The sequence below is a fragment of the Astatotilapia calliptera genome, chromosome 9 (genome assembly GCF_900246225.1).
Source record: "Astatotilapia calliptera chromosome 9, fAstCal1.2, whole genome shotgun sequence".
In the NCBI taxonomy this organism is placed as follows: Eukaryota; Metazoa; Chordata; class Actinopteri; order Cichliformes; family Cichlidae; genus Astatotilapia; species Astatotilapia calliptera.
Window position 1 is genome coordinate 1,214,871 of NC_039310.1, and position 14,968 is coordinate 1,229,838.

The window sequence follows — 14,968 nt, forward strand, 5'->3', positions numbered from 1 at the left end:
CCGAGGTCCCGAGTTAGGCCTGTTTACACGTAACTCGGGGCCCATCCGACAAAGCGCTCACCTGCAAGGCGCAGGAGAACGGAGCAGAAGGAGGAAAGAGGACAGGGAGTAAGAGAGAGTCCGAGGTCCTCGCTTAGGCCGGTTTATGCGTAACCCGGGGCTGATCCGGCAAGGTGCTCACCTTCGAGGAGCAAGAGAATGGAGCAGAAGGAGGAAGGAGGACTAGGAGGCAGGGAGAGTCCGAGGTCCTCACTTAGGCCGGTTTACGTGTAACCTGGGCCCGTCCGGCTAAGCCCTCCCCTGCGAGGAGCAGGAGAACCGAGGAGCAGGAGGTAGGAGGACTAGGATGCAGGGGGCGTCCAAGGTCGTCATAGAGGCCGGTTTACGCGAACACTGCCCTCTGCAAAGCTAAGCGTCCGACAGCGAGGCACAGGAGAACCGAGGAGAAGGAGGAAGGAGGACTAGGAGTCAGGGAGTGTCCGAGGTCCTTACTTAGGCCGGTTTACGCGAACACTGCCAAGAAGGAGACGATGATGATGATCTGAAATTGAGAGTTGTTTCCTCCGACGTTTCGGGGTCCCTCCAGACCCCAGTGTTTGTCATCATAACTTACGAATGTGCATTGCGGTTGCGAAATACCCCATCGCCATTACTAAGGGGTCACAGTGTACCCACGGAGTAGAGAGCACCCCCAGTCCTTGCGAAGGCTGGTTTACGCGTAACTTGGGGCCCACCCGGCTAAGCACTTGCCTGCGAGGAGCAGGAGAATGGAGCAGAAGGAGGTAGGAAGGCGGCAGGGAGAGTCTGAGGCCCTCAAGGAGGGCGGTTTACACGAACTCTGCCCTCTGTAAAGCCAAGTGTCCAACAGCAAGGCCCAGGAGAACTGAGGAGAGGGCCGGTTTACGTGAAGACTACCCTCTGTAAAGCTGAGCGTTTGCAAGCGCAGGGTAGAAGGACCAAGGAGAAGCAGGAAGGAGACGATGATGATGATGATGTGTAGTTGAGAGATGTTTGCTCCGGTGGTTCGGGATCCCTTGAGACCCCAGTATTTGCCATCGTAACTTACGAATGTGGTGTGGGGTGGCGAAATATCCCATCATGATCACTAAGGGGTCACAGAGTACCCACGGAGCGCCCGCGGTCCCCAATTAGGCCGGTTTACGCGTAACCCGGGGCCCATCCGGCTAAGCGCTCGCCTGCGGGGAGCAGGAGAACGGGGAGAAGGAGGAAGGAGGTCGAGGAGGAACGGAGAGTCCGAGGTCCTCACTGAGGCCGGTTTACGCGAACACTCTCGAGAAGGAGACGATGATGATGATGATGTGAAGTTGAGAGTCGTTGCCGTGGCGCTTTGGGGTCCCTTCAGACCCCAAGGTTTGCCATCGTAACTTACGCGATCGATGGAGGGTTACAGCCAATTAGGTGCCTTTGTCCGACGCTGTGACGAGACCCGCTATAGCCGGGGATCCGCCTGACCCCCATCTGCCCCCACCGCAAACCGGAGCCCTGTTTCGCGACGAGACCTGGGTCCGCGCTGTCGGGGTCTGCATGAACCCCCCCCCCTCCCCCCTTCTTTTTTTTTTTGGTCCAGGCCGCACAAGGGTTAAACAGACATGATTCTGTCATGGAAATCAGTGCATTTCCTGTATCCTTTGGGGCAACAGACCTGAGTCACACTTTTAGAGAAGTACCTGGTGAGGTGGATTGAGAGGAATATCCATGATGCATGGCAGTTTGTTCACTCACTTCCTCTCCACCACAGCTTCCGAAACGCAGCCAATCACAGAGCTTGCTCTCCTGATCCAAGAAGAACACATCAAAGTGCACTGCACAAGCTTGCTCACAAAAAACAGCCATCCACTGCTTGTGTACAGCTTCTGTTTTGATCTTCCAGTTCAGCAAATGTATATATGTGGGTGTCCAGGTATTCGTACTCCACCACATCGTATCAGCGGGTTCAGTATCTTATACTTTTGTCAAGATCATGCACACTGCAGCTGATTGGTATCTACTAGGGGTGCAACGATACACAAAATTCACGGTTTGGTTTGATACTTTGGTGTCACTGTTCGATATTCTTTCGATACAAATAAATGTTCATGCCTTTTTAATTTGTCATTTATTAAAATTATAAATATATATTTTAACTCAAAAGTACAGTTTTTAAATTTAATGTTGCTGAAACAACAAAATAATTAAAAAAAATAAATCTATGATCGAGAAATCACTCATCTTTGGAAAAGAGTTTATTACAGAGAAATGGCTCTTTCCAAAATAAAAGCTCTACTATACGCTTCTTCTGGGCTATATTCTCAGCAGCATATTAAACATATCAGGTCCCCATAAGGAGAATCATGTGCTAACGGCTGTCTAAATGACTCGGCTAAAGTTTGTAGCATGCGTGCTTATTGTTTTTGTCTGCTTCCACTTGTCTTTGCACTAGGATGATGTCGGCGTAAATGTGCAGTCATATTCGTTGTGTTCCCACTAGTGCTATCAGCGTTAATCTCATTAAAATGACATTAACACCATAACGCGGCAAATCTCCGTTAACAAGCTACCGCGGATCGCCCTGTGCATGGGGCTGGACGGCGTTAACAAGCTAACTGTACTAACGCACTAGTTCCCACAAATTGAGCATTGCGTGGCACATCCGACATACTGTTTTACTTTAGTCCATGACGCGCTTACCTTCAGGGTCATGCTTCACATGAAAACCAAGATAGTTCCAAAAGCCAGATCTGAATGAGGGTGGGGGAGGTTTGGGTAGCGTTGAGGCAGTTGCCATGTTGCAACGAGCTTAGCTTCTGTCTTGCTAGCTTGCGCTGCGCTCAGTGGATCTGCACTCGACAGTGCAGCCTAGGCGGAGTAGTCGAACGCAGATCCACTGAGCGCTCAACACAGACAGCATCGTCAGAAGAAAAGTTGATAAATAAATTACAAATTTTGTATTGTTCGATACATATGCGTACCGAACCGAAAGCAATGTATCGAACGGTTCAATATCGATACGAGTATTGTTGCACCCCTAATATCTACAGTTATCAGAAAGAAGCCATAACCAAGTTACATGGATTCTTTTTTTTATAACTTCATGTCATACAGGTAAACTAGTTATTTTATTTGCAACACTGTCATGTGCCACTCTCTGGTTTTATGTTTCAAATTCGTGTAAGACATCCAGAGTACTCTGATGACATTAACAAGGACATCTCCAGTTTACATGGGAAACAATTATTTCATGTTCTTGAGATTACTTGTTTACATCACTTTTCAGAAAACGTATATACAGGTCTGATTCAAAACTGCATATCTATTTTTTTTTTAATGCATGTTGAAAGGGCAAAAATATTCCTGAGATACTATTAACATTATTAAATTTGAAGGCTATTATACAGTGGTATTACTTTAAACTGAGTAAAACGGTATTTTGATAAAAGTTAAGGTCTCCGTTTGTTTCAGTAAAAGCATACTGTCATTTATTTGCTTTTATTATTTATTTATATGCCCTCCGCAGACCATCTCTGCACTGCGTGGGTGATTGGTGGCTCCCTGCACACTAAGGGCTGCACACAGGGACAAGGTGCACTAGGTTACGATCAGATCTTCCTTGGGCAGGGAGAGGTGATGGACTGTATGCCACCTTTTCATTGGCATACATTAAGTACAATGATTTATTGCCTACGGTGGGGCAGGTCACATACTGGGTGAAGGTGGGCAGTGTGGAGTCCAGCGAGACATGATTAAAGTCCCCTGATATTAGAAGAAGAGCTCTCGGAGATTTCGTTTGCAGTCTGCGGACCACAGAGAGTCACAAGCTGCCTCCACGGATGCTAACGGCTAATAGCTCAATGTCTCTGTTGCAGAGTTGTTCTTTCACAGCGATGTGCCCAGGGATACCACAACTGTCTTTAACAAACACTGCCAGTCCCCCTCTTTTCCTCTCACCGCTGTCTCTCGTCTTGTCCGCCCGCAGCAGCTGGAAGCCGGGCAGCCTACTCACAGAGGGAGTACCGGGCAGTGCCAGGGTACTGCCACTGTGACCGGGTTAGCGTCATTAGCTCCTCAATCATATCAGGGACCGATCTCACATTTACAGTGATTACAGGAAGGAGAGATGGTGTAACGTTCTGAGGTGAGTTACGGCGTGTTGCAAGTTTTGTGAGGTGCTTTCGTGATATTTAATGGATCGGATTACATTTTTTATTTTTCTCCGATATCCGATCCAGTAATTTAGGTCAGTATCGGACCGATACCGATACGTAATATCGGATCGGTCCATCTCTAATGACAATACAGCTTGTTGTGCTAATTTTACATGGGATCTTGCCATTTCAAGTGATTTTAAACATTAAATCAGGAACATTTTAACGTGATCAAACAATGAAATTACCTATAAACAAGGTGAATGAATGTGGCAATATGAATCATAATACGTAAATGTACAGCAATATACAGTTAACAGTTGGTTTAAATAATAATGGATTGCATGCCCTGGGACAGACTGACTGAGGCGAGGCTGCCATATCGCACCATCGGCCCCTCTGGCCATCACCAGTAGGCAGTAGGTGAATAATACTTATGTGATGTAACACAAGCTTATAGGAATCATGTTATATACTTTTCCATAGCATTACACAGACCTTCCCAAAGTGTGGGGCCCAGAGCCATTGCAGGGGGGGCCCGGCATGAAAAGGGGGAAAAAAACAACAACGCTTGTACACTGCTAGCACGGGGCGCCCACAGAAACGCAAAGCAGGAGATGAAGCATCGCTGAATATGTTTCCAAACCAACTTCATTCTAAGCCAAAGCCAAAGCAAATCTTCCCTTTGGCTTCACCTGCACAAGTGCTGAGGTAGGTCTCCCTGCAGGGTTGGTTTTCCCTTCGTCGGGAGCAGCGCTGGGCTCTTCAAATCACAGACAAACAGTATCCTACATTCTTGATTTTTAGTTCACAAACACTTGTTGTAATGACTAACTACTCCTGACATGTTGGAGATGTTGGCTCTTTATACAGTAAAGTTACAGCGGGATACAAATAACATCAGGCTGATCCTGCCACGATTTGTCCCCCCTGTCTAAATCACGGACAAACAGGATCCCACAGCTGTTTATGTTTTTAGACCCATTTTGCACAGAGAGGCTTTTTTTTTTTTTAATTTATTGACAGCAATGTTGAATATTATTACACAGGAAAAAACAACTAAATGTAAAATAGTCACACTGTGACGCCTCTGCCTTTGTAAATGGAGGGACAGTAACTGCATGTTTATATGTAAGCGTGTAAAACCTGAAGATAGAGACAAAATACTGTTAATCTGACTATCTGCCATTCTGCAATTCATCTCATGTAAACAATAACGTGGCGCACAGCTGACGTGAAAAAAGGCACATACCTTTGACGCTGCGTGATGAACTCTGTATTCCTCGTCCACACGTGAACGCAAAAAAGGAGTTTTAAAAAGTCTCAGTTTTCGGTGATTCGAAACGCCGTTAACGTGTGGACGAAACAGCTGTGTTTTCAAAATCACCCGTGTAGGTGCGGACGTAGCGTAAAAGAGTTAGTAGTTTATTTTATTACTACCTGTAATTTATTGCAGATTACTTGTATTTGCTTAATTGTTTACTAAAAGTTTGAGGTGTGAAATAAACTGCAATTGAGCAAATATGGGCGTGTATGTTTGGAGGATGTGTTAGTGCGTGCGTGTGCGCGCGCGAGGGGGGGGGGGGGGCACGACCATTTTTCTGTAAAACAAAGGGGGGCCCAGCGAAAAAAGTTTGGGAACCACTGGCATTACATTTGAATTCAACAGTTCAATCTTTCAAATAACAGACAGATATTTGTGAAATCATGATACATTTGTGAATGTATTTTAACAATCTAAATATGTATAAGTACAGACAGATACATTTAATACTCATGACAATTATGTTTTATTACATTACAGTGATTTAACGTTAATTTACATTTGAAATGTGAAATCACAGTCCATACCCACGATCTTGTGGTTGTTAGTTCACATTGGCTGATACTTAGCGTCATCTTATTATGTGTCCCAACATCCAATGGCATGTCACATTGTTTTCATGGCCACACCCTCACCCCAGGTGCAGAGGCCTATTTCTGTTCAGGAATGTTGTGAATACTTGGAAATTTATATTAATTGCAATTCCTACCTCTACATTTATTTTTTAAAATATATAATTAGCACAGCGTAGCCGTGCAATGTTTTATATGTTTTTTTAGTTTTTATTCCTATTAATTATATTTTCCCCTGCGACAGACTGGCGACCTGTCCAGGGTGTACCCCGCCTTTCGCCCTATGACGCTGGGATAGGCTCCAGCACCCCCCGCGACCCTGAAAAGGAGAAGCGGAAGCGAATGGATGGATGGATAATTATATTTTCACTTGTTACCTCTGAATTATTGAATCAGACCTGGATGACATGAAATTTTCAGCAAATTCTAATTCAAATACTCTAATTATTCATTATTCTCATTAATTTTCGATCATTTTATATATTTTTCCATAGTATTACATTTGAATTTAACAGATCATTCTCTCACATAACAGATAAATATTTGTGAAATTATGATACATTTCTGAATGTATTTTTACAATCTAAATATGCATATGTACAAAAACATATATTAAAAAAAAGTAAATTGTGTTTTACTATATTTACAGTGACGTTATGTTATTTTACCTTTGACATGTAAAATCATAGTCTACTTATGTAAATTTAATGATATTCTAGAAAGACAGTACAAAACTGTAAAATATACAGTAAGATACTTTGACCCCCTCCCTGAATCGCTACCTTATCGTGGTGGAGGGGTTTGTGTGTCCCAGGGATCCCAGGGGCTACAATGTAGCTGCCATCACCAGTGTGTGTGAATGGGTGGATGACTGAATGTGTAAAGCGCTATACTAATACAGGCCATTTACAAATAAGAAGGACCTGTTACATGTTGCACTCATTTTATGAATTTAAAGAACGTTCAAAAAAATGCACAAATACAATCTGTCAGTGCCTAACTGCTCACAGTTTGTATGTAGCGCAGTACTATTTAAAACGAGCAACAGCTTTTCTGCGCACACTGCTTGCTTTTCTCACATACATTTTCAGTTCGGTCCTTATACCTGACCATTTTCAGAGGATGTGGTCTTTGTTTTGCCAAACACTGGTGTATTAATGATTCAAGCATAGAAAAGACATTTAACTCCATGGATGAACGGTGTTTCAACATCCATCCATTCGCTTATCCTTTTCAGGGTCGCGGGGGGCGCTGGAGCCTATCCCAGCTGTCATAGGGCGAGAGGCGGGGTACACCCTGGACAGGTCGCCAGTCTGTCGCAGGGCCAACACACAGGGACAGACAACCATTCGCACTCACATTCACTCGCACATTCACACCTAGTGGCAATTTGGATTATCCAATTAAACTATCCCCACAAGTTGCATGTCTTTGGACGGTGGGAGGAAGCCGGAGTACCCGGAGAGAACCCACGCAAACAAGGGGAGAACATGCAAACTCCACACAGAAAGACCCCGGCCTGATGGTGGAATTGAACTCAGGACCTTCTTGCTGTGCGGCAACAGTGCTAACCACCGTGCCACCGTGCTGCTGGTGTTTCAACATATAAGAGAAAACTCAGCAAGAACTACTTTTGGTAGCTGGACAAGTGGAGGACAAAAAATTCGGCAGACCTAACAAACGATCCGCAGCAAACTGACAATTATCTGAAAGTCATACCCTTAAAGAAACAGGAAAAATCCAGCAAAGACCTGACACAGGATCTGACAGATGCATCTGACCCTTCTGTTGATCCAGCCATTCTTTAGGAAGTGAAACAGGGAGAAAACACTGAGCTATACCAAATTCCACAAAAAGCAGAGTGAAAGATCAATAGTCCAAATTTGAAAATTTTGGTACAAATTGTTGTGAATATGTGTGAAAAAGTCAAGTGAGCAGTACAACAGTGAGCTTATGCATCCATCTGCATAACACAGCGGAGCCTCCGTAACGAGGAGCCCAGATTTCAACATTCCCGAAGCAGTGTGAGAAAACAGAGACAGCCACAAAAGATCACTGAATGTCCTTCAAGAAACTTGAAGGACCAATTTTGAGACTATATGTAGAAGTTGAAAGAAAACTATGAGAGTCCAGACTGTGTTGGTCATATCTAGGTCGACTAGTCACCGATTATTTTTGCAATTAGTCGACCAATCAGATCATGCATCCATTGGACGTAAAATGTACAGCTTATTGCACCAGCAGCATCTGCTCTTATATAACTATCATTAGCTTACAGCTTGAAGTGTTTAAGGTATGTGCTAACTAAAAATAAAGACAGGATGATAGTTTATTAAACTTTGAATGAAATTTGCAGATTGTTTAGGTGGAGTTTAATTAACTCAGCCGTCTGCTCCTTGCTATCTAAAATATAACAGGACACCGGAGTAAATTCTCGAGCATCTCACACTTCTGTTTAATCAGTTTTCTGTTTGAAGTTTATTCAGCTGTGTAAAAACTATAACTTTAATCTCAGCCAAACCGATTTACTCACGAACTAATAAAACACTGAAAAAAACCAAACAATAACATTTTTAAGTTATCTAAGTAACTTATATATCATGTTTAACCTGAGTAGTGAAAGACCGCCAGGAGTTGTGAACAATGTGGAACAATGTGCCAGGAGTTCGCTGTTCTCGCTGGTTCTAGTGAACCTTGACCTCCCGGCTAGCTATCGAGCTGGTGGGTAACAGATGTCTCCAAATACGTTGGAGCACTTTTGCAAATATGTGATGTCTTGATAAACCGAGCAGATATTTGAAGTTTACACAGCTACATTCTCCCCTGAAAAGATCTTAAAAGTTTATTTTGTGACCCAGAAAGAGTAATAAGTGTAATATTAACACTAAGTAGCTGCCGCCATTGTTGGAGTAGGAAAACTGGAATAAAACTGGAATTGGCTGGGCCACGCTATGAATTCTGGGATAGGTTGGGCCACGGAGGGTACACCCGACCCATCCTTCAAATCTTGGAGGAGTCTTCAAATTTGGACAGCCTTCGTCGCATCGTGATGTAATCGGCCTTCAAATGCGCCCTTCGGGGTTTAACAGCAGCTGGTACATGTACATGTAGGGATGGGTATCGTTTAGGTTTTATCCGATACCGGTGCCAAATCGGTACTTTTGAAATGGTGCCGGTGCTCAAACGGTGCTCAAACCGGTGCTTAAAGAATGGAGAACACAAAATTGGTCCAAAAACCTCTCATGTTCAGCTGTTTTTTGTAAAAAGATAACAATGTTAGCCTTTTCTGCAGCTATGGGGCATATATGGTATCACTCTTGGCTGGAAGCAGTGCTTAAACAATGGAAAAAACACAAACTTTGTCCTAAACCTCTCATGTTTAACTGTTTTCCACTTTTTCTTTGGTCATTTTAGTCTTTTTGGCCAGGGTGAAGGGAGTATCTGCCATCAAACAAGAGGACAGCCGCATGTAGCTATGATGATGTTTGCTAGTTCACCTTACATGCATTAATGTAATAACGTGGTTAGCCTACTCAACGTAAATTAGCTACTCACGCAGAGAAGAACGGCTGCTGCTGCCACCATCATCCGTCATCATTTCTGCTACACTGGCAGGGCTAGGGGCCAGGACTCTCCTCTTCGTGTTTTTGGGGGATGTTGCATAACAGGCAACCCACCCGCAGTAGATGTGCTCGGTGTGAGGTCTCGCAGCAAGCTATCAAATACGGCGCATTTCTGGGCTTTTAAAAAAAACGCTATGCGTCGCCAGGTGTTTCATCGGATTTGAGGTGTTACCTCCTTTGACAGTATCACAGTATCAGCTTAAAGCACTTGTTGCAGGCTGCTGAGTTTGCATATTTTGCTATGAAGTACAGCCAGACTTTTGACCGCTTCGCCTTGGACATTTTCAATCTGTAGCTCTGCTCTAACAGAACGTACGTACCTGGCCCCGCCTACTATCCTCGGAAACGTAAAATGATTGGCTCGAATCTAAAGTGTATCACAGCTCAGGAAAAAAAAGCACCGAAATAAAGCACTGAAATGTGCGCTGCTTTTCGGTCTGGTTACTACCGTTTATGTCAGAACCGGTGCCATCATGGCACCGGACCATGATGGCACCCATCCCTATGTACATGCAGTGCTGCCATCTTCTATTTCAGTCCGTTATTACACTCTTAAATCCTACTACTTATTCCTGCGTCTTTCAGGATCTTACAAAGCTTCCAACGACGCGTCGACTATTAAATTAGTCATCGACTAATCATGGCAGCCCTACTCATATCAAATACTGACTTTTAATCTGATTTGAATTGTAAAGATCTGTTTTGTATGGAGCCCCGCAGGGGACATGGGAGAAAAAAAAATTAAGACGGACTTTTGCGAGATCTCGCAAAAGTTTTGTGAGATCTCGCAAAACAAACTTGGGATCTCGCAAAACTTTTGCGAGATCTCGCAAAAGTTTTAGCCGCATTCCTCGGACGCCGGCTCGAAGCCGACCGGGAGGTCGAGGCACGATGTGCGCGGTGTTCCTCCCGGCTGTAGTAGGTCTCGACCTCCCGTTAGCTTCGAGCTTCGGGAATGCGAGATCCCGAGTTTGTTTTGCGAGATCTCGCAAAAGTTTAGCGAGATCCAGAGTTTGTTTTGTGAGATCTCGCAAAAGTCTGTCTTAATTTTTTTTTCTCCCATGTCCCCTGCGGGGCTCCGTAGTTTTGACCTTATATACTGCATTTCCATTTATGTTTGCACATTTCAATAAATCGCTGCACCGATTTCCCTTTTTGCTCATAAATAAAATGATACGAGTTGTGGCTCAGAACTTTCCACAGTATTGTACATACTGTACTTATGCGAACAATCTTAACGTAAGTATATACGAAGCAAAGTACCAAAAGTCACAGAGTGCAGGTAGATGTACTGTTGCTTAGCAGGTCTAACTGGGATAATAGATGGTTCTCACAGTTAATGCAAATCTCAGAGGAGGAGACAGTACAAACATAGAACAAAGCCCTGGGAACAGACACAGGCTCACTGCAATATATATACCTCCAGCTCATGCAAACACTGTGAAGCATCAGTAATGTTTGTAAAAAGCAAAACAACACATAAACTGTCCCTGGCCACTGTAGTAACTATGGCCTGAGAGTCCATGATGGATCGCACACATTCACAGAAATCCATTGTCTTTGCTTTACTAGTGCACACTTCACTGAGAGGAGCCAATGCATCTTATTTATGACTTGAAAAAGACTGTGTAGTCAAGGCAAGCGCCTTTTTTACACCACTACAAAGCACAAAGAAAATCTTGAGCATTTTTGCAAGTTATGAAGAATATACAGTGAAATAAGCTGAAGAAGAACACTAACAAAAACAAAGGAGACACTGGAAGATTCATAAACAGGATAATAATCTTTTTATAATCCAGAGATTAAAGTAAGATTTTGTTAACTAATGTGGGAGTTTCTGTTGAAAGAACTTCCTCTGAATTTCCTTTGCATGTGATTTGTGGTATTATTACTCGAGCTGAAGTTTTCTGACTACATAAACAGCATGATGGGCAACACTATTTGTATAACACCAACACTAGGGCTGGGCGATATGGCCTAAAATCCATATCACAATATAATTTGAAGCATGTGTGGTCACGATATATATTGTGATATATTATTTTCTTCTGTATAACGTATTTTCCACACTATAAGGCACACTTAAAATCCTTTAATTTTCTCAAAAATTGAGAGAGTGCCTTATGTATGAATTCTGTTTGTGCTTACTGACCTCGAACCGATTTTGGCTGCAGAAATCTGTCAAAAATGTTTTAGTACAACTTTGGTAAGCCGCACTGCTTGATGGATTGTCAGAGCATTACGGCTGCCGTAGTGAGGAGCTTCGCGGAGTAATCTGGGTCCAAAACTCCGTCTGCTTCAGGTCCCAAAGTCAAAGTTAAAAACGGTCTAAATTCTTTCATCTTTAATAAAATCATCAGCGTTGCTGCTTTAGCAGGTGTAACAATTAAGTTTAACATCCAGGCATCCATGAAAACAGAATTTATTAAATTTAACGGAGTTAGAAGTTAGGAGGAAGTTAGCTCGCTAGTTTCCACCTAAACATTTCATACCATGTTCTGACTGAGAGATTTTTGAAACTAATTCAAACGTACAGCTCTGCTACCACTTCCAACATAAATGAAGACAGGAAATTAAACAGCAGTGGCGTTTGCAGGGTTACTGAAGTTGGACTACCTGGTATATAATGTTGTGCTACGTGATTGCTAGCGACACAGCTATGTTAGCATAACATTAGCACAGTGAAGCTGGAGGATGAACGCCAACTTTTTTTCCACTCGATAAAAGTTAGCGTGAGGGATTCTGTATGAACAAATGCAATCGCATAGCAGGATGCTATACACGGGCCAAACTTCAGTCAGGAGAACAACTGAAATCATTCATCCACAATACGAGGTTAGTTATTAATATACTGCAACAAGATGGGAACAGACTCCTCCTTGAATCGCTACCTTATCGTGGTGGAGGGGTTTGTGTGTCACAGGGATCCCAGGGGCTATGTTGTCTGGGGGCTTTTGCCCCCTGGTAGGGTCTCCCATGGCAAACTGACCCTGGGTGAGGGACCACACAAAGAGCGATTCATAAGACCCTTATGAAAAGGACACTGAGGGAACAGTTTACCCTGCCCGGGATAGGGTTACCGGGGCCCCGCCCTGGAGCCAGGCCCGGGGAGGGTGCCCGAGGGCGAGCGTCTGGTGGCCGGGCCTTAGTCCATAGGGCCCGGCCGGGCACAGCCCGAAGAGGAGACATGGGCCCATCCTCCCGCAGGCCCACCACCCGCAGGAGGCGCCATAGGGGTCAGGTGCATTGTGTGCCTGGTGGCGGCCAGGAGTGGAGGCCCTGGCGGACTGACCCCCGGCTGCCAAGACTGGCAATAGGGACATGGAATGTCACCTCTCTGGTGGGGAAGGAGCCTGAGTTAGTGCGTGACCGGCTAGATATAGTCGGGCTCACCTCTACGCATGGCTTGGGCTCTGGAACCAGTCTCCTGGAGAGGGGCTGGACTCTGTCTCAGTCTGGAGTTGCCCCTGGTGAGAGGCGGCGGGCTGGGGTGGGTATCCTAATATCCCCTCGGCTTGCTGCCAGTACGTTGGGGTTTTTCCCGGTGGACGAGAGGGTTTGTTCCCTGCGCCTTAGGGTCGGGGAACGGGTCCTGACTGTCATCTGCGCTTATGCGCCGAGTGGGAGGAACGGCCTCCCTGATCTGAACCCGAGCGGTGCTTTGTTATTGGACTTCTGTGCTAATCACAGTTTGGCCATAACGAACACCCTGTTCGAACATAAGAGTGTCCATAAGTGCACGTGGCACCAGGACGCTCTAGGCCGTAGGTCGATGATCGATTTTGTAATCGTATCAGCAGACCTGCGACCATATGTTCTGGACACTTGGGTAAAGAGAGGGGCTGAGCTGTCAACTGATCACCACCTGGTGGTGAGTTGGATCAGGTGGCGGGGGAGGACGCTGGACAGACCTGGTGCACCTAAACGCGTAGTGAGGGTGTGCTGGGAACGTCTAGCAGAGGCCCCAGTCCGCGAGATCTTCAACGCACACCTCTGGCAGAGCTTCAACAGCATTCCGAGGGAGACTGGGGACATTGAGTCCGAATGGACCATGTTCAGCGTCTCCATTGCCGAAGCTGCTGCATTGAGCTGCGGCCGCAAGGTGGTTGGTGCCTGCCGTGGTGGTAATCCCCGAACCAAATGGTGGACACCAGAGGTGAAGGGAGCCACCAGGCTGAAGGAGTCCTATCAGGCTTGGTTAGCCTGTGGGACTCCGGAGGCAGCCGACAGGTATCGACAAGCCAAGCGGAATGCGCCTCGGGCAGTGGCTGAAACAAAAACTCGGGTGTGGGAGGAGTTTGGAGAGGCCATGGAAAAAGACTTTCGGACTGCCTCGAAGAGATTCTGGCAAACCGTCAGGCGTCTCAGGAGGGGAAAGCGGTGCTCTACCTGCACTGTGTATAGTGCTGGCGGAGCGCTGCTGACGTCGACTGAGAAAATTGTCAGGCGGTGGAAGGAATACTTCGAGGACCTCCTTAATCCCACTGACACGTCTTCCGAGGAGGAAGCAGAGTCTGGGGATGAGGGGAATGACCCGCCAATTTCCGGGGGCGAGGTCACTGAGGCAGTTAAACAACTCCTTGGTGGCAGAGCCCCTGGTGTTGATGAGGTCCGCCCCGAGTTCCTGAAGGCTCTGGACGTTGTAGGGCTGTCCTGGTTGACACGCCTCTGCAATGTTGCGTGGAGATCAGGGGCAGTACCTGTGGACTGGCAGACCGGGGTGGTGGTCCCCATCTTTAAGAAAGGGGACCGGAGGGTGTGTTCCAACTACAGGGGGATCACACTCCTCAGCCTCCCTGGGAAAGTCTATGCCAGGGTGCTGGAAAGGAGAGTTCGTCCGTTAATCGAACCTCGGATACAGGAGGAACAATGCGGTTTTCGTCCTGGTCGCGGAACACTGGACCAGCTCTTTATCCTCTCCAGGATACTTGAGGGTGCATGGGAGTTTGCCCAACCACTCTACATGTGTTTTGTGGACTTGGAGAAGGCATTCGACCGTGTCCCTCGGGGTGTCCTGTGGGAGGTGTTGCGGGAATATGGGGTGTCTGGCCCATTGCTACGGGCCATTCGATCCCTATACAACCGTTGCAAGAGCTTGGTTCGCATTGCCGGCAATAAGTCGGACTCGTTCCCGGTGGGTGATGGGCTCCGCCAGGGCTGCCCTTTGTCTCCGGTTCTGTTCATAATTTTTATGGACAGGATTTCTAGGCGCAGCCAAGTGGCGGAGGGCTTTCGCCTTGGGTGCCTCAGAATCTCATCTCTGATTTTTGCAGATGATGTGGTTCTGTTGGCTTCATCGGGTGAGGG